Source organism: Microtus oregoni, unplaced genomic scaffold (assembly GCF_018167655.1).
Source record: "Microtus oregoni isolate MIOR12 unplaced genomic scaffold, Mior012 000062F_ref0000492, whole genome shotgun sequence".
NCBI lineage: Eukaryota > Metazoa > Chordata > Mammalia > Rodentia > Cricetidae > Microtus > Microtus oregoni.
Genome location: NW_024543872.1, coordinates 7,250,044 through 7,256,043, shown reverse-complemented (window position 1 = coordinate 7,256,043; position 6,000 = coordinate 7,250,044). Strand labels below are relative to the sequence as shown.

Genomic DNA, 6,000 nt, shown 5'->3' with positions numbered 1-6,000 from the left:
CCTTTCTCTTAAATAGCCTTGTTTTAGTCAAGCTGGGAGCACCGTTTGGAGGGGCTGTGGATTTGGATTTGGACGCAGGGTGTGTTGTTTGGAGACCTGCTTCAGCATTGAAATAAGTGTGACAAAATGGGTGTGGGAGGCGCAGCCCAGGACACTGGGGCACAGCAGAAGGTCCGGACTGATGAGGCTGTCCAGTGGCGGGAGGGAGGAGCTAGCCGAGGAGGCTGGGAGTCAGGAGATCCAGCGCTAAGCTCCAGTGATGGTAGCTGGAGATGTGAGCACTACACAGCCGGAACCCTGAGCGCACCCCCTCCTTGAGGGATCCAGGTCTAGTGCAGATCTGCAGAGAATCTGGCAGCTGGAAGGGGCCTCCAATGTCATTTAGTTCAACCTCTCACCTCTTCAGATCTTTCCAGAGCCCACCTGAGGGCACCCAAGTCTTCTTGGACACATCAAGGTACGGGAAGCTCACTCCCTTCTAGGCAGCCCACCCCACGACAGTGCTCGAGCCCCTAAGGTGGCCTCGAGGCGCCAGGCTCTTCGACCTTGGCCGTGTGCAGCCGTCTGGCCACCGCGGCACCTGGCTGGGGGTGGCGACGCGGCTGGGCAGGCGCTGCTGTCCCCAGCCCCAGTGCTGAGGCGCGCAGAGCGCAGTGGGCTCTGGTGGAGGTCGGGAGAACTGCAGGGCGAAGGCCGCCGGGGGCTCCGCGGGCGGCGTGGGGGGAGGCACTTGACACCGGCCCGGGAGAGGAGGGGCCGCTGTCCCTGCGGCCAGTGCTGGATGCGGGGACCCAGCGCAGAAGCTGCGCCAGGTAGAGGGGCGCCGCGCGGTGGGGAGGCTGAGGCCAGGGGGCGACCCGAGGGGCACCGGGCGGCCGGGAGCTCAGCCCCGGCGGGGTGCCCGACCCGGAGCGATGCGGCCGGGGCACGGCGGGGTCCCGAACCCGCTCCTCCCGCCGGGGGCGCTAGGACCGCCCGCCGCCCACGCCGCTCGCGCCGCGGCGCCCCGGGGCCCCCGGTGATGTCTCCCAGGCGGCTCCGCAGCGCCGGGGCCGGAGCCAGCGCGGCCACGGGGGGCGAGCGGCGGGCGGAGGCCTGGGCGGCAGGCGGCCGGAGGGAGGGAAGGAGGAAGGCGGAGAGAAGGGGCGGGCGGGGGGGGACCCGGCGGAGGAGGCGGAGAGAGGGAGCGCGACAGCGACGGAGGGAGGGAGCGCGGCAGGCAGCGGGCGGGCCGGGAGGCGGCGCGGGCGGCGGCGCGAGCAGAGGACGAGCCGGGACGCGGCGCCGCGGCAGCAGGGCGAGCCGGGCCGCCCGACCCGCCGGGCCATACGGTAACCAGCGCGGCCCGCGGCCCCCGAGTTGGGAGGGTGGGCGGGCGGGAGGGCGCAGCGGGGCGGTGGGGAGCGCGGCTCGGAACCCGCAACTCGGTGCGCGGGGCGGGCGCTGCGGGCGCGGACGGCCCGGGCCGAGGGTTTGTTTATGTCCCCGCGGCTCCCCCGCCGCCCCTCTCCTGCGCGTCGCCTCCCCCGCGGACGCCCCTCGGCGCCCCCGCCCGGCCCGGGCTCAAGTTCAAGTCCGTACAATGCCGCGGGGGGCCTCCGCCGGCCTGCGCGCTACCCGACGCGCGCTGCCGCAGGGCCCCGCCGCCTCCGCCTTCCGGGCTCTGCCCCCGCCCCGGGGCCCTGCCAGGGCCTGCAGCCGTGCGCTGCGGGGCGCGGACCCGACCCGGAATCGGGCGGCGGGAGGGGGGCCGAGGGGGCGCGGGCGGGCGTCCGGGGAGCGCCGTGGCCACGGCAGAAAATGGCAGCCTGGCACGACCCGGGCCCCGCGCCCCGCCCCGCCCCTCCCCCGGGCCTGGAGGCCCCGCGCGGCGGGGGGACCCTGGAGGCCCCCGGCAGGGCCGAGGGGCGGCCAGGGCCCGCGCCGGGGAGCGCGGCGTCGCGATCTTCCCGCGGCCACCTGTGGCTTGGGGGTGCGGGGCGCCGGCGGGCCTGGGAGGGGCGCGCGCTTGGGGAGCGTGCCCGTTCGGGGGGCGCACGCTCCCGCGGAGGCCAGGCGGAACGGCGTGGAGGGGGGGGCGTCGAGCCCGGCTCCTCCCTGCCCCCGCTGCGGGCCGTGGGATCGGGGCGGCGGTGGTGGCGGCGGCGGCGCCGCAGTGTGGGGGCGGGGCGGGAGTGGGCGAGGATCCCCGGGCCCGGCCGCGGAGGGTTGGAAGGTGCGGGGGCGGGAGCGGCGAGGCTGGAAACGACTCCGGTGGGGATGCCGGGGTCGCCCCCTGCAGCAGACTCCCCCTGCACACACTCACACGCACCCCTGCCGGGCCGCTGTAGACGTGTCCTTGAAAGCTTCGCATCTGCACAGTGAAGGACGAGGCCTCGCGGAGGCTGCGGATCGGGGGTCTCGGTCCCCACGTTGCCCACACCTCAGGAGACCCCGAGCCTCAGAGCGGCGCCGGCCGCGGTCCGTGTCCCGCCCTCACCCGGGCTCCCCACTCCAGGCCGTCAAGCCCTCCCTCCTCGTTGGCGCGGACCGAGCTGGCATGTGTCCAGGGCCCGCCCCCGGCCTCCCCCAGCCCCTCTTCGCGGGGCCCGCGGCCCTATGGCTGCCAAACTTCATTTTGCTTTTCTGGAGCCTGCCTTCTTGGGGGCACCCTCTCCCTTCGCTCCCCCCTCAGTTGCTTCCCCCTGTCTCCGTATCCCCTCCTCTCGTCTCTTCCTGCAAAGCCAGCTGAGTAGGTATGAGCACCCTGAGTGGGAATAGGTTCCCACTGGGTCTCAGGGCTCCCTTCTCGGGCTCCCAAGGGGAGCCCTCCGTGGCTGCACCTTGACCCAAGATGGCGTCTTGCACCCAGCTGGGCAGTTCTGGCCTGCATAGGGCTGGGGAGAAAGGGCAGGCTGGGGACCGCACAACTGCACTCTCTCAAACTAGAGGGGACAGGAGCCTTCGGGGAGGAGTATTCTCAGCCGGGTGACCCAGCTTGCCCCTCTATGCTGTGCCCAGAGACTGCCATCAGCATCCCCTGGGGACAGTTAGGTCTTCATGTTTCACCCAGGGCTGCCAGCGGCTGAACCTCCTCCTGGGCAGGCGGGCGGGCAAGCTGCGCAGGGATTCAGGGATCAGGTGCTGCTCCACTGTGCCTCCTCCCTCCCAGGCAGATGTGACAGCTGCAGCCTGGGGAGCTATTGCTGGGGTGTTAGGACTGGCCTGTGGGATTTGGGAAGCCCAGCTGCCAGGCGGACCGTCTTTGGACTATCCCCTATGTTGTCAGGGGCCATTTGCAGGTCGTTAGGGCAGTCACTTGCCTTTGGATAGTTGGGTTGTGGAAGTTCCTGTGGGCTTTTAGGCAAGCTGACTAGTCTCCTCTGGTTCTGGGACCCATTAAGGCCCTGGTGGAGCTGTTGACAGGTAATAATGTCAGAGAGTCCATTTGTGTCTGGGGGCAGGGGTTGGTAGGGGCCCCAGGCCGAATTGTGTCATAGGTCTGGCACCTGCCTGCTTCACTTTCGTGAAGCCCCTTCTCCTGCAGGCCCTGTTGCCTCCTGGTGCTTTATCTTCAGCTCCCCTCCCCCATCCAGTCTGCAGCTCCTGATTCCTGGGCTCATGGTGGCCCAGGCTTTCTTGTGCTTGCCTGGAGCCTCACCTGAGGAAAGGTGAATCCCCTTTAGACTCAAGGAATGAACATCCCAAATGCTAGGGCTGCCTTCCGCGCTAGAGGAGCCTAGAGAGGCGCCAGTGGCCATCTGTCAGTGTGTCTGCAGGCGGGATTCCTCTGTGGTGGGGGTTGATGACGCCTGAAGGCCCCATTCCAACTTTAAAATTCTGTGGCTCCAGGTTTCCTGGTGGAATTTCAGACCCAGGATAGGGATAGGCTGTTCTGGCGTCGTCCCCCACCCCCCTCACAGTAGTGGTGATGGAGAAGGCTTCTTAGTTAGAGAAGGTGGGAGAGAGTAAGGGCCTGCCAGGGGTTGGGCTTTGGCAGAGAGGGCCGGGAGGGTATGTTGGTCTGACTGCTGAGTGTGTAAAACACAGCTTCCGTGCAGCCTTCACACATGGTGCTCTCCCCAAGGTGTGCGTAGAGATCTCTGCGGATAATTTGCAAGGGTCTCTCCCAGTCCAATCTCTCACAAGTCCTTCAGTCCTTAAGGACATTTCGTGATCATTTTCATGACCCTTTCTGCCATTCCTCTTCTCAACCAGCCAGCGAGGGACAAGATGAGCTGAAGGTGATCTGTCCTCTGGGGTATTCTGGGTCTTCTGTTGGACATTTAGTGGGGCTCCCATGAGGGTAGTGCCCCACTCTCTCCCAGGTTGTTGCTCTCCTATCCCTTCTGTGGTTGGCGGTGAGTCCAGCGGTCATTGTCTGCTTATAGACCACGTGGAGGGCGCAAGTCTCCCGGAGACCCAAGTTCTTTCCCAGATTCCCTCAAGACACCAGGGGAGACTCAGCACAGCCTTGACTTTCAGATGGGTGGACCCCTCCTAAGATGTTACCAGTGATGCTCCAGTCCTTAGGATAGTGGGTGGGAGGAGAGCCCTGAGGACACTTAGGAGCTGGGTTGGAGGCTATCTGGGTGAGGCCATGCCCATTTCCTCTCATGGCTGCCTCTTGTACCCAGGGCCTGAGGCAGAAGGGCCCCTTAACCACTTGCCACCTCCTCCAGTTTGCTGGCGTAGGGTCTCCATCACTGCCTTCTTCCCACTGATGGTTAACTGTGTTTGGCTTGTAGAAGTTAGAGCTAGGATGTGGGCCTTGGGGGAGTTGTTTCTCCCTCCATTTTAGTATCTGGTGGATACCAGAAGCCATCAGCTGTCGCAGCAAGGCTGGGTTTCTGCAAGGACTTTGCTGCTCTGGACCAGGGCTTTAGTAGTAAATTAAAGGTACCAGGTGCCTTTTCACGCACCCCCCCCCCCCCCAGATTCTTACTGTGTAGTCAAGGCTGGCCTGAATTGATCTTCAAGCCTTTGCCTTCCAAGTGCTGGTATTATAAGGAGGCTACTTTGGGAACTTTAAGGACTTATTTTGTGTCATTTGTCTTAAGTTTCTTTTATTTTTGAAATCACTCTTAATCCATTCTGGTCTCAAACTCCTGTGGTCAAGTCGCCATCCTTCCTCAGCCTCTCTCGTACCTGGGCTGACGTGTGTATCTGGCTTTATTTGTCTTGGTGATTATAATATTTTCCCCTAAGAAATGAAATTAAGTTCCCAACATGCAAGTCTTTTCCTGAGAGATATGTGCCGTGTCCGAGCTGCCTCCATTTCATTGTGTGGGTCAGATGGGTCCACACTGTGTGTCTGTGTTTGGTCAGACAGCCTGCTTTATGTGTGCCAAATTCGGTGCTGTGTAAGCAAGGGTCTTGGAGTGAGGAGGAGGTAGCTGCTGGCTCCCAGGATGTGTGGCAGAGTCACCATCTTAGCCAAGGGTCAGTGAATGTGTGGGCTGCTGTCACTGCTCTCTGCATGTGGGTCTGCGTGGGAGGGGGGTGTTTTGAGAAACCCCACCCACTTTCCTGCTTCTTTCACCAAACCTGGGTGAGCGCTGCTGACGCTGCTTAGAAATCTTGGCAGGCTGTCCCCAGTCTCACAAATGGCTTTGTCAACAGGTTGGCCGAGCACCTCCAGTCCCTCGAGTTAGCTCCAGCATTTTGTTCATCCTCTTCCTTGAGTCTGGTAGCATTTTCCCTCTGTGTTTGCTTCCTCTTGCCTGAGATTTGTTTGCTGGGCATTTCCTGTGAGCCCGGCCCTGTGCCCACTTTGAGAAGATGCTGTATTGTGGTGTACCCAACTAATTAACAGCTGCAGGGTGCTGGGGAGGGAGGTCACTGCCAACTGAGGGGTGAAGACGGCTTCTAGGAGGAAGGGGCAGTACCTAGTGGCAGCGAGGAGTGACATGTTGGGTGGGCGAGGGAGCGGGGAGGAGGGGGATCATTTGGGCAGTTGCAATGCGGTAGATGCCTGGGGAGGTAGATCAGGACCTGGGAGGCGCTGGAATCTTGGCTAAG

General features: G+C 63.8%; 1 protein-coding gene across 4 annotated transcripts in view; it reads left to right on the top strand.

Moving 5' to 3' along the window:
* Window positions 1–263: 263 nt before the first annotated feature.
* LOC121439762 (DNA (cytosine-5)-methyltransferase 3A) overlaps window positions 264–6,000 on the top strand; it is a 109,070-nt gene continuing 103,333 nt past the window's right edge. For 2 of the 4 annotated variants that reach the window (XM_041640382.1, XM_041640378.1), the window contains exon 1: window positions 1,210–1,331. The gene's annotated coding sequence lies outside the window, so the exon portion shown is untranslated. Of the gene's footprint in view, window positions 458–670; window positions 813–1,209; window positions 1,332–6,000 lie in introns of those variants that run through there. The other 2 variants (XM_041640380.1, XM_041640379.1) reach the window with 2 other exon arrangements.